Raw genomic sequence first — 18,715 nt, 5'->3', positions numbered from 1 at the left:
TAGCAGTGCAGTGGAGAGCGATTTAGATAACCTGAAAATACAATGGGATCTTAATCAAATGGGTCAATGGTCTGAGGTGTGGCAGATGGAGTTTAATTGAGATAAATGCGAGGTGCTGCATTTTGCAAAAGCAAATCAAGCAGGATTTATACACTTCATGGTAAAGTCCTGTCGAGTGCTGCTGAGCAAAGGGACCTTGGAGTGCAGGCTCATAGTTACTTGAGAGTAAAGTTGCAGGTAAATAGGATAGTGAAGAAGGCGTTTGGTATGCTTTCCTTTACTGGTAAGAGCTTTGAATATAGGAGTTGGGAGGTCATGCTGCAGTTATACAGGACACTGGTCAGGCGAGTTTAAGAATATTGCATGCAATTCTGGTCTCCTTCCTAACGGAAGGATGTTGTGAAACTTGAAAGAGTTCCAAAAAGCTTTACAAGGATGTTCCCAGTTTTGGAGGATTTGTGGTGTAGGAAGATCGGCTGGGGCTGCTATCCCCTGGTGCGTCGGAGGCAGAGGGGTGACCATATGGAGGTTTGCAAAATCATGAGCGGCATCGATAGAATATATCGACAAGGTATTTTCTTTCAGATTGGCGGTGTATGTGGTGTTGTGTGTTCAGAACGAGATAGGGTAAGCTTTAGATGAAATGGGAACGTTATTAGTGGGACATAAGTGATAGGTTTTTCGCACAGAGGGTGATACAAATATGGAATGAGCTGCCAGGCAAATTTGTGGAGGCTGGTACAATTGCAACATTTAAAAGGCATCTGGATGGGTATGTGAGAAGGAAGTGGAGGAAGTAGGAAGAAGGATGAGGGCCCATTGCTGGCAAATTGGACTAGATGAGGTTCAGATATCTGGTTGGTGAGGGCAACTTGGACTGAAGGATCTGTTTCCTTGCTGTGTATCTCTATGACTCGATGACTCCAACAGCCTTCCAATTGGAATGAGACAGGAATTGCACGCAGAATTCTAAACGTGGACTAACCAATGTTCTGCACAACTTCAGTGTGGCCTCCCAATTGTTCCGCCTCTGGGACTGGGAGTCACGGTGTGTTAGATACACTATCCTTTTTAAGCTTTGGGACTGGGGTCATGGTGTAGGAATGAATAGTGAATGAAAAACAGAGACAGATGGCGTAGACAGATCAATTTACTCAGTGAGGGCACGTCGAAATATCATTGATGTATTTCGCAATGAATGACCTATCATGGATAAAAGGAGGGAAACGAAGAGCGAAAATTTGCTATTGAGGAGAGCTCATGGCATGAAACGTATGACGCTGTTGTTGCTCCAGAGATAGAGACTGTGAAATAGAGATGGCGAGACGGATGGACAGAAGGTGTGAGAGACAGAAAAAGATCGAGGAGGCACTGAGTTCGAGGCAGTGAGAGTGCAAGGAAAAATGATGACGCAGAAAGAAAGCTATTGGGAGAGAAAGACAGAAGGTCGATGAGGCATAGGAAGAATGACTGTGACAGAGATCAAGACAGACAGAGAGAAGGAGAAATAAAAAAAAAGGTGAACACAAGAGAAAGAGACACTTGTTGATTGAGACATTTCGGGGGTGGGCAGAGAGATATCATAGACTTGGATGCTTTGCTGCTGCATGTTCGATGTGTGATGTGCTGTATGATACTTTTGTCAGGGATTAGCTGCGGTTTGCACCTCATTGCACTTCGGACCCCCTCACCCTGGCCTAGCACATCATTGCCAATGGGAAATGGGTACTGATATAGTCCAGGGCACCGGGACTCCAGCGATTGTCAGCAAAGATCAGAAAGCCGCTGTTGGGGGTATCTGGACATTTCAGGTCCTTGTCAGAAAAACACTGCCGCTCTGGTTCCTTGCGGGGTGTGGGGGGGGGGGGGGGAGCATTGGGGGAGAGAGACATGAGACAGAAAGACAGCTATTGAACGAGAAATAAACACGGACAAACGTAGCGACACACAGGGCCGATACACGGACAAACGTAGCGACACACAGGGCCGATACAGACCCATTTGTTCCATTAGTTCAGGCCGAACATTATCCTACACTAAACTCGTATCACATGCCTGCACCTTCCCATATCCCTCCAAATCTTCCCTATTGATAGATCCATCCAGATGTCTCATAAACGGTGTAATTTTGCCTGGCTCCACCACCTCATCAGGAAGCTGATTCCACATGCGAACCACTCACTGTGTACAAAGTTTGCCTCTGATGTCTGTTTCAAAAAATTCTCTTGCCTCTCACTTTAAGCATGTACACCAGTCTGGAAATTCCCAATCTCAGGAGAAGACAGCTAGCAGCAACTCTATCTGTGTCTCTCCTTACCTTATAAACTTCCAACATCCTCCTGTTCTCTTCTGTAAATATCTTCTGTATCTGTCCAACTTGTTAATATTCTTGCTATAACTGGGTGACCAGAACAGGAAACGGTATTACAAAAGAAGCCTCATCAATATCTTGTACAATCTCAACATAACATCCCAAGTCTTAAACCCAAAGGACTGACCAATGAAGGTAAACGTACCCAAAACCTTTTCAACTATCCTTTCCATCAGTGAAACAACCTTTAAAGAATAATGAACGCACACCCATTGGTCTCTCTGTTCTGCGTTACTACATAAGGCAGCACCATTGATTGTTTGAGCCCTCTCCTTGCTTGTTGTGCCAAAATGCAATAGCTCACATTTATCAAGACACAGAGTCATACAGGCATAGAGATGTGCAGCATGGAAACAGACCATCTGGTTCAGCCCATGCCCATCCATGCCGACCAGATATCCCAACCCAATCTCGTCCCATCTGCCAGCACCCGGCCCATATCCCTCCAAACCATTACTATCCATATACCCATCCAAATACCTCTTAGATGTTGCAATTGCAACAGCCTCCACCACATCTTCTGGCAGCTCATTCCATATACGTGCCACCTTCTGCGTGAAACTTTTGCCACTTATGTCTCTTTTGCATCTTTCCACTCTCACCGTAAACCTATTCCCTCTAGTTCTGGACTCCCCAACCCCAGGGCAAAAAGACCGTTGTCTATTTATCCCATCCATGCCCATCATAATTTTGTAAGCCTCTAAAAGGTCACCCCTCTGCCCACCGTTGCTCCAGGGAAAGCAGCCGCAGCCTGTACAGCCTCTCCCTGTAGCTCAGATCCTCGAACCCTGGTAACATTCATGTAAATCTTTTCTGAACCCTTTCAAGTTGCACAACATCTTTACGATAGGAAGGAGATGAGAATTGCACGCAATATTCCAATAGTGGCCTAACCAATTATCTGCACAGCCGCAACATGACCTACTAACTCTTGGACTCAATATTCTGACCAGAAAAGGAAAACATACCAAAGGCCTTCTTCACTATCGTATCTACCTGCGATTCCACATTCAAGGAGCTATTAACCTGCATTGCAAGATCTCTTTGTTCAGCAATACACTCTCGGACATTACCATTAATTGTATAAGTCCTGTTAAGATTTGCTTTCCCAAAATGCAGCACCTCGCATTTATCTGACTAAAACTCCATCTGCCACTTCTCAGCCCATTGGCCCATCTGCTCCAGATCCTGTTGTAATCTGAGGTAATCCTCTTCGCTGTTCAATACACCTCCAATTTTGGTGTCATCTGCAAACTTACTAACTGTACCTCTTATGCTCACATCCAAATCATTTGTGTAAATGACAAAAATTAGAAGGTCCCACATGGATCCTTGTGGCACTCCACTGGGCACAGGTCTCCAGTCTGAAAAACAACCCTCCAACCACCCTCCAACCACCCAAGAAAAACAACCATCCTCTGTCTTTACCTTTGAACCAGTTCTGTTTCAAAATGGCTAGTTCTCTCTGTATTCCGTGAGATCTAACCTTGCTAATCAGTCTCCTATGGGGAGCCTTGTCTAACGCCTTACTGAAATCCATATAGATCACATCTACTGCTCTGTCTCCTCAATGTTCTTTATTACTTCTTCAAAAAAATTCAATCAAGTGTGTGAGACATGATTTCCCACCCATAACGGATCTGTGAGAGAGATCAAGACAGCAGGGAGTGAGTGATGGAAATAATATAAGAGAGCGATTCAAGACCTTTGGCGATTGTGAGACAGATACGGGAAACAGAAAGACCCAGATGGAGACAGACAATCACAGATGGCAGATACTTGGGTCTTGCTGTTGCGTCTCCTAAGGGTGATTCCCTAATTACATAGATGGGTGCTGCACCAACAGCACTCAAGAAGCTTGTCAACAAGCAAGCCTGTTTAATTAGATCCACATCTCCTCCCTCCACCACTCACATTCCGATGCCGTAGTAGGGACTAACTAAACGATGGCGTGCAGAAAGTCATGCAAGCTCATCGGTCAGCACCTTCCAAGTTCGTGACCTCTTCCATCTGGGAGGATAAGGGTAGCATAGACATGGGAACTCCACCCCTTTTAAGCTCACTTCCGAGCCACTTTCGACCCTGAAAATGTATCAATCATCCCTTCGGTGTCACTCGGTTAAATCCCTGCAATTCTCTCCAGAAGTATATTGTGAGTGAACCTGTAGAACGTGGAATACAGCGGTTCAAGTCGGCAGCTCAGCCTGCATTCTCAAGGGGAACAAGAAAATGTCATAAATTCTTCCCGAGCGTGTCACGCGCATCTACATCGAGAAAATACAAAAGTTTGAGGCAAACAGGTATTAGATTTTTAAGAGTAATGAGGAGAAATTATTCCCTCAAAGAGTTTTGAAATGATAAGATTTATTTCCCACAGGTTGGCGGATGACTGGATATGGAATAAATTCAAAGGAAGATAGAGACAGATTGCAATTACTGGCTGGCTGAAGGATTATGATGAGCGGACAGAAAAGTAGAATTCAAGTCGAGATGAGTTCAGCCATTGTCATATTAAATGGTGGTATAGACTATAATTGCATACGCTTGTTCCTCACTCTCACGTTCCTCCAGCAGTACTAAAATGAGATTCCTTCAGCAATAGCATTACAGCGCGCCATTTGCAGAGAAAGACAGATGGAGGTTGCTTCCTTTATTGCACAAAAGTTTAACTCTGTGTTGCCCAACTCCTGGGAATGCCGACATCCAGCAGCTGAGAGCTCCTCGGATGAGCGCTGATGGGTGAAGCAGTCATCTGATTGACGACAGACTGAGGGGCATATTGGTGTTTAAAAAGACACCGTGAATTATCTTGTGAGTGCACATGAGTCAGTACAATATCGAGGGCTTATGCCCAAAACGCCGATTCTCCTGCAATTCGGATGCTGCCTGACCTGCTGCCTCTTTTCAGCACCACACCTTCGACTCTAATTCCAACATCTACGGTTTCACTTTCGCCCAGTACAAATTATATAAAGAATGGAAATGCTCCTCTTCAATTGATTCAAATATGTCCCTCCATTTAGGGTGTAGGTTTGCTCGCTGAGCTATAGGTTTGATATCCAGACGTTTCATTACCTGGCTCGGTAACATCATCAGTGGCGACCTCCAAGTGAAGCGAAGCTGTTGTCTCCTGCTTTCTATTTATATCTTTCTCCTGGATGGGGTTCCTGGGGTTTGTGGTGATGTCATTTCCTGTTCGTTTTCTGAGGGGTTGAGAGATGGCATCTAGATCTATTTGCTTGTTTGTGGCGTTGTGGTTGGAGTGCCAGGCCTCAAGGAATACTCTGGCATGTCTTTGCTTAGCCTGTCCCAGCATAGATGTGTTGTCCCAATCGAAATGGTGTTTTTTTTTTCATCCGTGTGTAGGGCTATGAGGGAGATGGGGTCGTGTCTTTTTGTGGCTAGCTGGTGTTCATGTATCCTAGTTGCTAACTTTCTCTCCATACTACCTCCAAGATTCCAGTTGCACAAAGAATATGGATGTGCCAGTGTTGTACTTGGGTGAATAAGCTCGATGAGTTGATTTACTTAAAAATAGATGTAATCATTTATCTATAAATCAGAATCGCGCAAGCACACGTTCAAGGGCAATGTAAGCCTTCCATTGAACAGCCTCACCGTTGGCCAATTGGAAATCCTGCAGGACCTGAAGCAAGCTGGTCCTCCAGTCCATCAGCTCTCCTCATTGCCCGAATGCGAAAGTTAGACCATGTACTGGAGTGCTCATTCGTGCTCAAAGAAGTTGCTGCTGCTGCTCCTCATCTCTCTCTGAATGAAGATTGAGCTTTAGTCAGACTGAAATATCCTGCAGTCTGATATAATCTGTGAACCTTGTTCTGTTTTTCAGGTTTTTTTGTCTGATTCTGCGTTATATTGGAAACTTGCAAGAATTGAACAGTGGGGAATTGGGGCCAGTTTCTGGAAATTACGGTCCAGGCCACCCGCTCTCTGAAAGACGGTGGCGCGTTTATTGTTCGAAGGAAGGGTCACTCGACAGGAAATGTCAACTGTGATTTCTCTCCACTGATGCCGCCAGACCCTCTGAGCTTATCCAGCAATGTCTGCGTGTGATTGTGACGTCATTGACTCAGTCATTTTGGCACACTTATTTATCTGGCTAACAGAATGTGGTATTTTCATAATGTTCATAATTAAAACGGGTGATTTCAAGCAACAGCTCACATGTGATGAGGCATTAAATTAATATTAGATCGGGATATACCTTGTTCTGTTACACTGTACATATTTGATATTATCATGGTAATATTACATCCACATGTTGTTACCGATCTTGGCTGAGAAGAACAAATAAGTCTGTAATTTTTAACGTGTAACTTTGTTCTCAGTGTACAGTAATGAGTAGAATGGGTTCTTCCTTGATTGTATGTTTTATTGAAAGCTGTGCCTTGGACTCACAGAGATGTACAGCATGGAAACAAACGCTTTCGTTCCAACTCGAATATGCCAACTAGTTCTCTCAACTCAATCTAGCCCCACCAGCCAAAACCTGATTCATATCGCTCCAAACCCTTCCTATTCATATACCCATTCAGGTGCCTTTAAAATGTTGAATTTATGCTTGCCCCCACCACTTCCTCTGGCAGCCCATTCCACACACGAACCACACTCTATGTGAAAAAAGGTTGCCCTTTATGCCCCTTTCATTTATTTTCACTCTCACCCTCAATATATGCCCTCTCATCATGGACTCCCTCACCCGACTGAAAAGCCCTTATCTATTTATCGTATCCATGTTCCTCATGATTTTATAAACAGCTGTAAGGTCTCCCCTCAGCCTCCAAAGTTTCAGGGAAACAACCCGAGCCTATTCAGGCTCTCCCTGTAGTAAAAATCATCCAAACCTTACAACATCCTTGTGAATATTTTCTGAACTCTTTCAAGTTTCACGACAACCTTCCCATAGGAAGGAGACCAGAATTGCATTCAATATTCCAAACGTGGCATGACCAAAGTTCTCTTCAGCCACAACAAGACCTCCCAACTCCCATACTCAATCCTTTTACAAATGTGCGGCAAAGTGGCACAGTGATTAGCACTGCTGCCTCACAGCGCCGTAGACCCGGATTCAATTCACACTTCAGGCAACTGTCTGTGTGGAGTTTGCACATTCTCCCCGTGTCAGCGTGGGCTTCCTCCGGGTGCTCCGGTTTCCTCCCACACTCCAAAAATGTGCAGGTTAAGTTAATTGGCCACGCTCAATTGCCGGTAGTGTTTGGTGAAGGGGTAATTATAGGGTAATGGGTCTGGATGAGTTGCTCTTCGGAGGTTCAGTATGGACTTGTTGTTCCAAAGGGCATATTTCCACATTGTAAGTAATCTCATCTAATCTAATCATAAAGGAAAGCATACCAAACGTCTTCTTCACTCTCCTATCTAACTGTGACTGAACGTTCAATGAGCTATGAACCGACACCCCAAGGTCCCTTTGTTTGTCAATTGTCCCGATGACATTACGATTAAGTTATAACTCCTGTTGAGGTTTGCTTTCCCAAAATGCAGCACCTCGCATTTATCTAAATTAAAGTCTATCTATCACCCCTCACCGCATTGGCTAATGTCATCAAGAACCAGTTGTAAGACGAGAAAACCTCCTTTGCTGTCGACTACACCGCCGATTTTCGTGTCATCTCCAAACTTATTAACTGTACCTCTTCAGCTCACATCCAAATAATTGATATAAATGATGAAATTGATTGAGTTTTTTGGTTGAATTCAATCTATTGATTGAGAGTGCACAGTTTAAATTTCTCTTAGTTCAGGCTTTTTCAGTTTCTGGAAGCAGTCTGAGAGGTCAAGAGTTTACATATTTGGGTGGCTCCTTTACCAAAACACTACTCGGGTACTGCCTTGCACCCATCCTCCTCCTCGAAACAAAAAAAAAGAAAATTCGGTGCATTGGTTGTTAAAGTGGCAAGTGTATTCTTTCGAGTTTCATTTTTTTTTCAGCCGTGTACTTGGGAATTTAGATGAGTGGGAATGGAGGTTCTGGCAGTTGAATATTCCTCCTGCAGTATGTGGGGTGGTATGGGTCGCCTCTAGTGTCACTGCTGACTTCATTTGTAGGAAGTGCACCCAACTCTAGATCCTCGAGAACCGTGTTAGGGAACTGGAGCGGGACTTGGATGAACTTTGGATCATTCAGGAGGCGGAGGGGATTATTGAGAACCGCTATTGGGAGGTAGTTACTCGACAACTACGTGAAGAAGGTAGTTTGGTTACCTTCAGGGTAAGAAAGGGAAGCTGAAATTCAGTACAGGATTCTCTCCTCAATAACAAGTGTGCCGTTTTGGATATTGATGGAAAGGATTACTTACCAGTGGTAAGAAATGTGGCACCGGTCTTTGGCGCACAATCTGTCACTTTTATTGAGAAGGGAAGGGGGAAGAGAAGAGCTTTAGTCAGTGGGGACTCTATAGTGTGGAACAGTTCAGAGGTTTTGTGGGAATGAGAGAGAATCACAATTGGTGTGTTGCCTCCCAGGTGCCAGGATCCGTGATGTCTCTGATCATGTTTTCAGGAACCTTGAGGAGAGGATGAGCAGCCCCAAGTCGTGGTCCACATAGGCACCAACGACATAAGTAGAAATAAAGGTGGGAATCTAAGGCAGAAACTCAGGGAGGTAGGGTGGAAGCTTGGAGATGGAAGAAACGGTGCTTAACTCTGGATTGCTGCCTGTGTCACGTGCTAGTGAAGCAAGGAATAGCGAGTGGGTAGAGTTAAGCATATGGCGACAGGGATGGTGCAGGAGGAAGGGTTTTGGAGTTTGGGTAATTGGAGCTCTTTCTGGGCAAGGTGGGACCTCTCCAAACAGGATGGTCTTCACCTGAACTAGACGGGTACCAATATCCCGTGGGGTGTGTGTGGGTGGTGTCGAATTTGCTAATCCTCTTTGTAGAGAAGTGTTAAATCAATGCAACAAGAAAATGGGAATCTGAATTGTTGGTCCAGTGTACAGGAGGTTGAGGCTAGTGAGGTCAGGGGTAGGATTACAAGGTCGATTGTGGGCACTGACAATCACGATGCTGGTTTGAAATGTGTGAACTTCAATGCCAGGAGAATCCAGAATTAGGTGGTTGCAGCATGGATTGGTACCTGGGAGTTCTATGCTGTGGCCATTTCGCAAACATGGCTAGAAGAGCGACAAGATTGATTGAAACTGAATCTGGGATTTGGATGTTTTAGCAAGAACAGATATGATGTAAAAAGAGGAGGGACGTGTGGCATTGTTAATCAAGGGTAGTATTGCAGCAGGACTCATCCACTGAGGTAGTTTGGGCTGACGTTAGAAGCAGGAAAGAGAGATCTGCCTGTTGGGAGTTTTCTATACGCCTCAGAGGTGTCCCTGGAATGCAGAGAATGGATAGCAAAGACGGTGGTCGAAAGGAGAGAGCATTTAAACAGGCCAACTAAGGACGATGCTCTTTCGGATTTGGTACTGAGTAATGACACCTCCCAGGTGTTAGCTTTGGAGGTAGATTCGCACTTTGGCTATAGTGACAATAATTCTGTTATGTTTGCAATAGAATTGGGCAGAGATAGGTTATTCCGCAGTGAAAGAGGTATAGTTAGGGGAAAGGCAATGATGATGTGCTTAAGAAAGACTTAGGATGCATAAAATGGGATAGAAACCGCAGGCAATGGACACTCTTGATAAGGCGTGAAGGTTCAGTTCGGGGGCTTAGAAATTATAAATTATCCAAAATCCATCTAAAATTCGGATTAAGAAGATCCAGGAGGGGACATGAGAAGATGTTCGCGGATAGTATCAAAGGAAACCCTCAGGCCTTCTATTGGTAGATTAGGAATAAAAGAATGACTAGCGTAAGATTCAGACCAATCAAAGATAGCAGTGAAAAGTTGTGCGTAGAATCTGAGGACATAGGAGAAGCACCTAGTTTGCAAAAGGCAATATTAGTGAGAATATGGAGATATGGGCTACAAGATTAAATGAGATCGAGGTTGAAAAAGAGGAGGATTTTTTTCGCAACTTTGAAAGATCTAACGTTAGGTCGTGCCTCACTCAACTTATTGAGGTATTCGAGAAGTTGACAACACAGGTGTGTCAAAGTAAAGCGGTCGAGGTGGTGTATTTGGACTTCAGTAAGGCGTTTGATATTGTTCCCCACGGTAAGTTATTGAACAAAATACGGAGTTTCAGGATTGTAGGTGATTTAGCAGTTTGGATCAGAAATTGGCGAGCTGAAAGAAGACAGAGGGTAGTGGTTGATGGGAAATATTCATCCTGGAGCTCAGTTACAGTGGTTTGCCGTAAGGATCTGTTTCGAGACAACTGCTTTTTACCATTTTTATAAATGATCTGAAGTTGGGTGTGAAAGGATGGGTTAGTAAATTTGCGAATGATACTAATGTAGTCAGAGATGTGGATAGTACAGAAGGATGTTGTGGGTAGCAGAGAGACAAAGATACGATGCAGAGCTGGGCTGAGAAGCAACAAATGGAGTTTAATGCGGAAAGGTCTGAGGTAGTTTACTTTGGAATAAGTAACAGGATTGTGGAGTACGAGGCTACTGGTAAAGTTCTTGACAATGCAAATGAACAGAGATCTCGGTGTCCAGGTGCATAAAGCCCTGAAATTTGCCACCAAGCTGGTTAGGTTTATTAAGAAGGCTCGTGATGTGTTGGTGTTTATTGGTAGGGGTATTGAATTCCGAGCCACGAAGTCATGCTTTAGCTGTACAAGACACTGGTAAGGCCATACCTGGAGTATTGCGTGCAGTTGTGGTCACTGTATTATAGGAAGGACATAGAAGATTTGAAAAGGCTTCAGAGGGTTTACGAGGATGTTTCCTGGTACGGAAGGAAGGTTCTGCGAGGAAAGGTTGAGGGAACTGAGGCAGTTTTCATTGGAGAGATAAAGGTTGAGATGTGACTCAATCGAGGCGAATCAGATAATCAGAGGAGTAAATAGGTTGAAGAGTGAGAGCCTTTTTGCCTCGGATAGTGAAGGCTAACACGAAGGAGCGTAGCTTTCCATTGAGTAGTGACAGCTTCAGGACAGAGTTTGGAGTGGTTTCTTTTCTCAGATTAATCGGGCGTACCTGCAACACTTCTGCCTGCAGCAGTAGTCGGATTCGCTGACGAAAAGTGCATAAATTGGACATACATATGGATAATAATGGAATGGAGTAGGTTAGGTGGGTAGCAGATTAATTTCACAGACTGACGTAACACCGAGGGCCGAAGTGCCTGTAACGTTGTTTGTTCGAAATCAAACAGTCAGGGCAAGAATCAATGAAGCAGAGGACAAAGTCGGAATCCAATACAAGAGTCCACCAGGGAAGGCAGGTGAACTCGGAATGAGTAATATGAGTAAAATGTGGCTCATGGATGGACAGGACGGGCATCGATATGCTCCAGGATGCAAATGTTCCAGGATGCATGGGGATGGAGGGCGGGCGTGGAGCGGAATGCTACAGATGTGGTGATTTGGTAAGGGAGAGTATTAATGCTGTACATCGGGAAAATATTGCTGTGAATACATCCCAGGGCGTTTTTGGGTGAAACTGAGAAATAAGAAAGGGATGATAACCTGATCGCAAGTGTATTAGCCATCCCATAATAGACAGCAGGAAACTGATAAACAAATAAGAAATGAGATTTCCGTCATATGTAAGAACAATAGGGTGGTTACGGTCGGGGATTTTAACTTTCCAAACGTAGACTGTGATTGCCAACGGGTTTAGTTGGGCAGGATTTTAAATGTGTACAAGGAAGCTTTCTGACTCAGTATGCAGATGCTCCGACTGGGAATAGTGTAAAAATTGACCGACGTTTGGGAAATAAGGCAGGGGCTGCGGTGTCAGTGGGGGAGCACATTGAGACCAGAAACTGCAACACTATTAATTATAAAATAGTGAAGGAAAAGAATCGACTGGATATTAAAGTTTAAGTTCAACATCGGAGGAAGGATAATTTTGATGATATTAGGCAAAAACTTAGAAAAACTGAATTGGAGTGAGGGTGGTTGCAGAGGAGACGTCAAGAGATAAAGGCACTGCTGGAAAATGTGGGGAGCTTTCAGAAATGAGATAACGAGTGTCCAGAAGCAGTATATTGCATTCGGTTGTAAGCAAAGACTAGTAGATGTAGGGAATCCTGGATGATGAGAGAAATTAAGATTTGGTTAAAAGAAAGAAGATATAGACAGGAGAGATCGAGAGAATCCTTAGAAGAGTATAAAGGCAGTAGGAGAAAACTTAAGAATGAAACCAGGAGGGCAAAAAGGGGGCATGAAATAGCTTTGGCAAATAGGGTTAAGGAGAACCCAAAGGGTTTTGAAAACACGTTAAAGACAAAAAGATAACTATGGACAGAACAGGGCATTTCAATTATCAGTAAGGCAGCCTATGAGTGGAGCCGCAGGAGATGGGGAGATACGAAACGAGTATTTTGCAGCAGTGTTTACTGTGGAAAAAAAAGAGCGTGGGGAAATAGATGGTGACATCGAGAAAAATGTCCATATTACAGAACAGGAAGTGTGGGATGTTTTGAAACACATAAAAGTGGACACATCTCCAGGATCTGATCAGGTATATCCTAGAGTTTAGTGGGAAGTGATTGTTGGTAACTTTGATTGAGAAATTTGTATCATCATAGTAACAAGTGAGGTGCCAGAATACTGGAAGTTGGCTAACTTCGTGCCACTATTTAAGAAATATGTTCAGGAAAAGTGTGGGAATTATGGACCAGGGAGCATGCCGTCGGTGATGGGCAAGTTTTTGGAGGAAATCCTGAAGGACAGGATGTACATCTATTTGGAAAGGCAAAGACTGAATAGGGAAAGTCAACATGGCTTTGTGAGTGAGAAATCATGTCTCACAAACATAGTTGTGTTTTTTGAAGATGTAACGAAAAGGATTCATGAAGGTAGAGATGTGGATATGACCTATACGGACTTCAGTTTGACAACGTTCCCCATGGGAGACTGGTTGGTAGGTTGGATATCATGGAATATAGGGAAAACTAGTCATTTGGATGGAGAACTGACTGTAAGGTACAAAACAGATGGTGGTGGTGGAGGTTGCTGATCTTACTGGAGGCCTGTCAATAGTGGCGTGCTATAGGAACTGGTGTGGTTCCACTCCATTTTGTCATTTATAAGAATTCGTTGAATGTAAATGTAGGTATAATTAGCAGATGACCACAAAATTGTAGGTATAGAGGACAGCGAAGTTGAGATGGGCCAATGAGCTGAGGAGAAGCAAATGGACTTTAATTTAGTTAAATGCGAGATGCTGTATTTTGGAAACGAAAATCTCTGCAGGACTTATGCAAATCACGGTAAAGTGTAATGGACTGTTGCTGAACAAAAAGACGTTGGAGTGTAAGTTGATAGTTCCTTGAAAGTAAAGTCGCAAATAGATAGAATAGAGAAGAAGACATTTCGTATGCTTTCCTTTATTGGTCAGAACATTGAGTACAGGAGTTGGGAGGCCATGTTGCGGCTATACAGGGCATTGGTTAGACCATTTTTGGAACACTGAGTGCAATGCTGTTCCTCCTATTGGAAGGATGTTGAGAAACTTGAAAGGGTTGAGGAAAGATTTACAACGATGTTGCCAGCGTTGGAAGCTTTGAACAATACAGAGAGGTTAAATAGGCAGGGGGTGTTTTCCCTGGAGCGTCGGAGGCTGAGCGATGACCTTGTAGAAATTTATAAAATCATGGGGGTGCATCAAAACGAAAAACAGACAAAATGTTTTCTCTGGGGTGAGCAAGTGCAGAACTAGAGGTTTAGGGTGAGAGGAGAAAGAAAAAAAGGGAAACTGACGGGCAACTTTATCACACAGAGGATGGTGCATAATTGGAATAAGCTGCCAGATGTAGTGGTGGAGGCTATAACAGTTCCAGCATATAAAAGGAATCTGGATGGGGGCATGAATAGGAAGGGTTACAAGGATATGGACCAAGTGCTGGCAAATGGGACGAGTTTAGGTGAGGATATCTGCTTGGCATGGATGAGTTGGAGCGAAAGGTTTGTTTTCATGCTGTACATCTGAACGACTCTACAACTAGCATTTGACCATTCAGTTTAATAATGGCTGTTCAGCCCATCGAGTCTGCATCAACAGTAAAAATAAATCTATCAAATGGTCTGATTTTGCATCAACTTAGAATATTTTCTTTTGAAATTTTATCTTTCACTGCGATAGTTTTAAACTGTTATTTACAGGATAATAGAAGGGAAGGATTTGCTGAAAGAAATCGGATATTAACATCATGTAAAGGTCTGAAAGCACTTGATTTTGTCAGTATGTGAACATCATGGAACTTTCTATGTGGAGAGAGATATGCTTCTCTGTTCTGTCTACTTCAAATTATGGACAAAAACATGATGATACACACACATCCTTGTGAGAGTGTTTCAGTGCACGGAGAGTGAGAAAAACTTAAAACAGCCTAAAAGGAAAATTGCACAATTCACACCAGAGACAGACCATTCACACGTTCTCTGTTTGGACGAGGCTTCAACTGATTGTTAAACCTGGAGAGAGAATGCGAACAGTTTCAGCATGGATAAACCCTGGAAATGTGTGCATTGTGGGAAGGTATTCTATTATCCATCCGCATTGGTGAGTCATGGGCGGAAACACACTGGGGAGAGGCCTTTCATCTGTTTTGTGTGTGACAAAGGATTCAGTGTGTTAGAAACGAAAATCGCTTCTTAATAATCGCTCTAGACAAATTCAGGAAAACAAAGTTTTATTAGCAAGTCTGCAGAGTCGGGCACCCTTCTGAGTAAAAGGCGCGCTGAGGCTTACAAAGTTTCTCATTATATACAGTACAAATCCCTCCCCTCCTTGGCTCTAACAAGCCATGAGGTTCACATTCTTAAAAACATCATTATTCTCCAACTTGCATCCTTATCACAAAGTCTGCAACAAATGTCTCCAGACCCTCCCCTCCCTGGCTCTTAATGAGCCATGAGGTTCACATTCTTAAAAACATCATTATTCTCCAACTTGCATCCTTATCACAAAGTCTGCAACAAATGTCTCCAGACCCTAGAGGTGTTATTTTTCTCTCCCTGTAGTCTTATCAGTCAAAGACTTATTCTTCTCTGTGCTGTAGCAGATGTCTCTGTATCAATCTGTAGCAGATGTCTCTCGAGTCGTTTCCCTGTCTTGCAGCCTCTATCAGTCAAGGACTTCTCCTTCCCTGTCTGTGTTTATGGTTTCATCAATCAAGGGCCTGTTTGTTTTTACTCTGCTCACAAATTGTCAGCATTCTGCACAATTTAAACTATTCTACTTTTGAGTATACAAAATGTTTTAGAAAATAAACAAAAGTTTTGTCTTTTATTATAGATCAGTCTGTGGTCCAGGCACATCTTAAAGTTTAAACCGAAATTACCTCTCACAATTCCACCCTTTTCTTTCTTTAAGATGTGCCTGACCAATATAGCCCCCCCTCCTCAAGGGCCCGGGAAATCCTTGGTCTTTCGCAGCAACATCATTTTAAGTTCACGCGTCCCATGTTGTGGAACCACCACTGCCTGGAGTCGGGAAATATTTTTCTGAATTAAAAACTGAATACAGGGGGTTAGGCAGGGTAATACGAGAAGAAGAATCACACCCCCCCAACCACCAGCAACGCCGTGCGCCACCAACTACCACCTAGGAGACCATCCCACCATCCGATGCCACTAAGAGGACGCCAAGATTGTACTGGCACATGGGCCAATTTCCGAATTTCATCGGAAATTTCCAAAACCGCTTTACCATTATCGTCAATTTCTAGACAGCAGTTAGTCAGGTTAAACTTCCCGTACACACCCCCCCTCCGAGGCCAACAGATAATCCAAGGCAAGTCGGTTTTGATATATAGCAGCCCTCATCTGATTCTGCTGCTTAGCCAGCAACTCCAGGGCCAGGGCAGTCCGGTTAGTAATAACCTCTACGACTGCTTGGAGCCTAATAATTCGATTTAACATATAGATAGGAGTACGGTATCCCCATGATCCGTCCTGTGCCCATGTAGCTGGCCCGTAGTATTCAATAACCCGGGCCGGTGGCCACTCATCCCCCCAATCACCGACTTGGATATCCCTTGGCGACCTACGGAGGGAGTCAAAGAGTTTAACTCCCAAATCATCGCCTTCCTCCCGGGGTAATAGGAAGAACGCAGGTCGTATTAGACCCAGGAAGCATACCCCAGCCCATCCCATGGGCAGTGTGGAGTATGCCTGATTACCGCATATCCAAAATAGGCCATCTGGAGCAGGCCCTCCCTGCCTCACAACATCATCCCACAGTTCCTTTACCCCAGGGACGCCCTCATAAGGACTAGGACCACTGCAATTCCAGTAATCAGTCCCCAGCTCGTCAGAGGAGGAATCAGTACGTAATGGAACGCAATTTCCATGATCCCGGTTTGCAATGTACCAAGTAATATCCTGAGGCCACCATACTCGCGTGGTTGCATCCAATACATTCTGACAGGGACTAATCCCTACCTCCACTGTCCCCTTGCCTTCAATACAGAACTGGCCCTCAGGGCTGTTTGTCAGTCTCCACCCCTGGCTTTTTCTGTTGTTGACATGAGTCCAAGTGGTTTGCTGCAATTCCCCTATGTCTAAGCTGTGACCAGTCCACGGCCATTGTTCCGACATATGCGGCCCCCCACAAACCCAGCAATTGCTAACATTTAAAACAGTGGCTATCCTAGAGGTAAGATCAATAAACAGGTTTTGTGTTACATCAGGGAGTTCAATTTTTCCTTCTACCTCTTCGTATACGGATGGCACTTTAGGGAACACGACCGTTCCCTAACGGTCTTGCTCCTTCCCCAACCCCCGATCAGTGATCTGTATCTTGGTCTCCTTGACTCTGTCAACCTGTTCCCTGCGCAACACGGAGGATAGGTCCCACCTCCCAGTTTTGCTAATACACACCCAGCGGTCATTTATAGGGCATCCACGGATTTTGCCACCGTATCCTTTATTATATACCTGATAATAGGGTCTCCCATCCTCCCAACATTCGTGTCGTGCACTCACATCGTAACACCTATCGTCCACATAGGAATGGGACACAAATGATCCCGAGTAGATTCGAATCCCAAGTCTTACTGTAGTTCGACATTTGTCACATCTCCCCTCACCCTCCCCCACATACAGGAGTAAATTGATCAATATCCCCACCAATACAGTCCAAGTAGAGTTCATTATTGCTGTCTTTTCAGTTTTACCACCAACGGCTTGTCCCCTTGCTCGCATGTCCAAGTGCTTTCTTCTTCAGATGGAACAGGCCCCTTTATCCTTAATGCGCGGACCCACCCTTTCTCTTTCGTCCGAACAGCTGCTTCAGTTGTTAACAGAACCAGGAACGGTCCTTCCCACCGCGGCTGGAGCTTTTCGGCCTTCCAGGTCTTAACAAGTACCCAGTCTCCGGGCTCCACCTTATGCAAGAGGAAGTCGAGCGGCGGAGTGTGAGCCAGGAGACCTTTCCTCCGGAGTTCTCTTGGGCAAATTTGACCTCAGTGGGATCCCTCCTGCGCCACGTGGTGTACCACAGATTGAGGTCACCTTTGATAGTGACGCAAATGGCATCTTGAATGTCTCTGCTGTGGACAAGAGCACTGGCAAAGAGAGCAAAATCACCATCACCAATAACAAGGGCAGGTTGAGTAAGGAGGAGATCGAGAGGATAGTGCAGGAAGCGGAGAGGTACAAAGGTCAGGATGATATGCAGCGTGAGAAAATTACAGCCAAGAATTCCCTGGAGTCGTACGCATTTAACATGAAGAGTTCAGTGGAGGAAGAGAAAACGAAAGGCAAGATCAGTGAGGAAGATAAGAACAAAGTCATCGAAAAGTGTAACCAGGCCATCTCCTGGCTGGAGGCAAACCAAACAGCAGAGAAGGAGGACTTTGAGCAGCAGTTGAAAGATTTGAAAAAAAAAAAATATGCAAGCCCATCATTGCCAAACTTTACCAGGGAGGTATGCCCGAAGGGCCATTCTCAGAACAAGTCAGAAAGGACCCTTCTGGTGGACCAACAATTGAAGAGGTTGATTGAAACTTTAACTCTCTTCAAAGTAATATCATTTTCAGTTGGTCTCTCTTCTCCACCATTCCATCCCCCCACCTCCCTGAAATTGCAACAGTCCTTTAGAATTTCTCGGGGCTTCTGTAAACCCAGTTGATTTGGACATTTGCACAGTTAGGTAAATGATGGCCTACATTTCTGAAGTTTGGGTGTTTGAATGGTAGCAATTAAACGTGTCAATGGTGAATTTTTCTGCAAACTGTTTCCTGTATGTTTTATACATTGAGTAGTTTACACCCTTTTAGCTGCTAATG

The 18,715-nt window shown here is 44.3% G+C and overlaps 1 pseudogene; it reads left to right on the top strand.

Annotated features, from left to right (window-relative positions):
* Window positions 1-10,314: 10,314 nt before the first annotated feature.
* LOC140470520 (heat shock 70 kDa protein-like) lies at window positions 10,315-18,431 on the top strand (annotated as a pseudogene).
* Window positions 18,432-18,715: the final 284 nt, after the last annotated feature.

Source organism: Chiloscyllium punctatum, chromosome 51 (assembly GCF_047496795.1).
Source record: "Chiloscyllium punctatum isolate Juve2018m chromosome 51, sChiPun1.3, whole genome shotgun sequence".
NCBI classification, from domain to species: Eukaryota; Metazoa; Chordata; class Chondrichthyes; order Orectolobiformes; family Hemiscylliidae; genus Chiloscyllium; species Chiloscyllium punctatum.
Note: the sequence above shows the minus strand (reverse complement) of the source record. Positions and strands in the feature narration are given on the sequence as shown.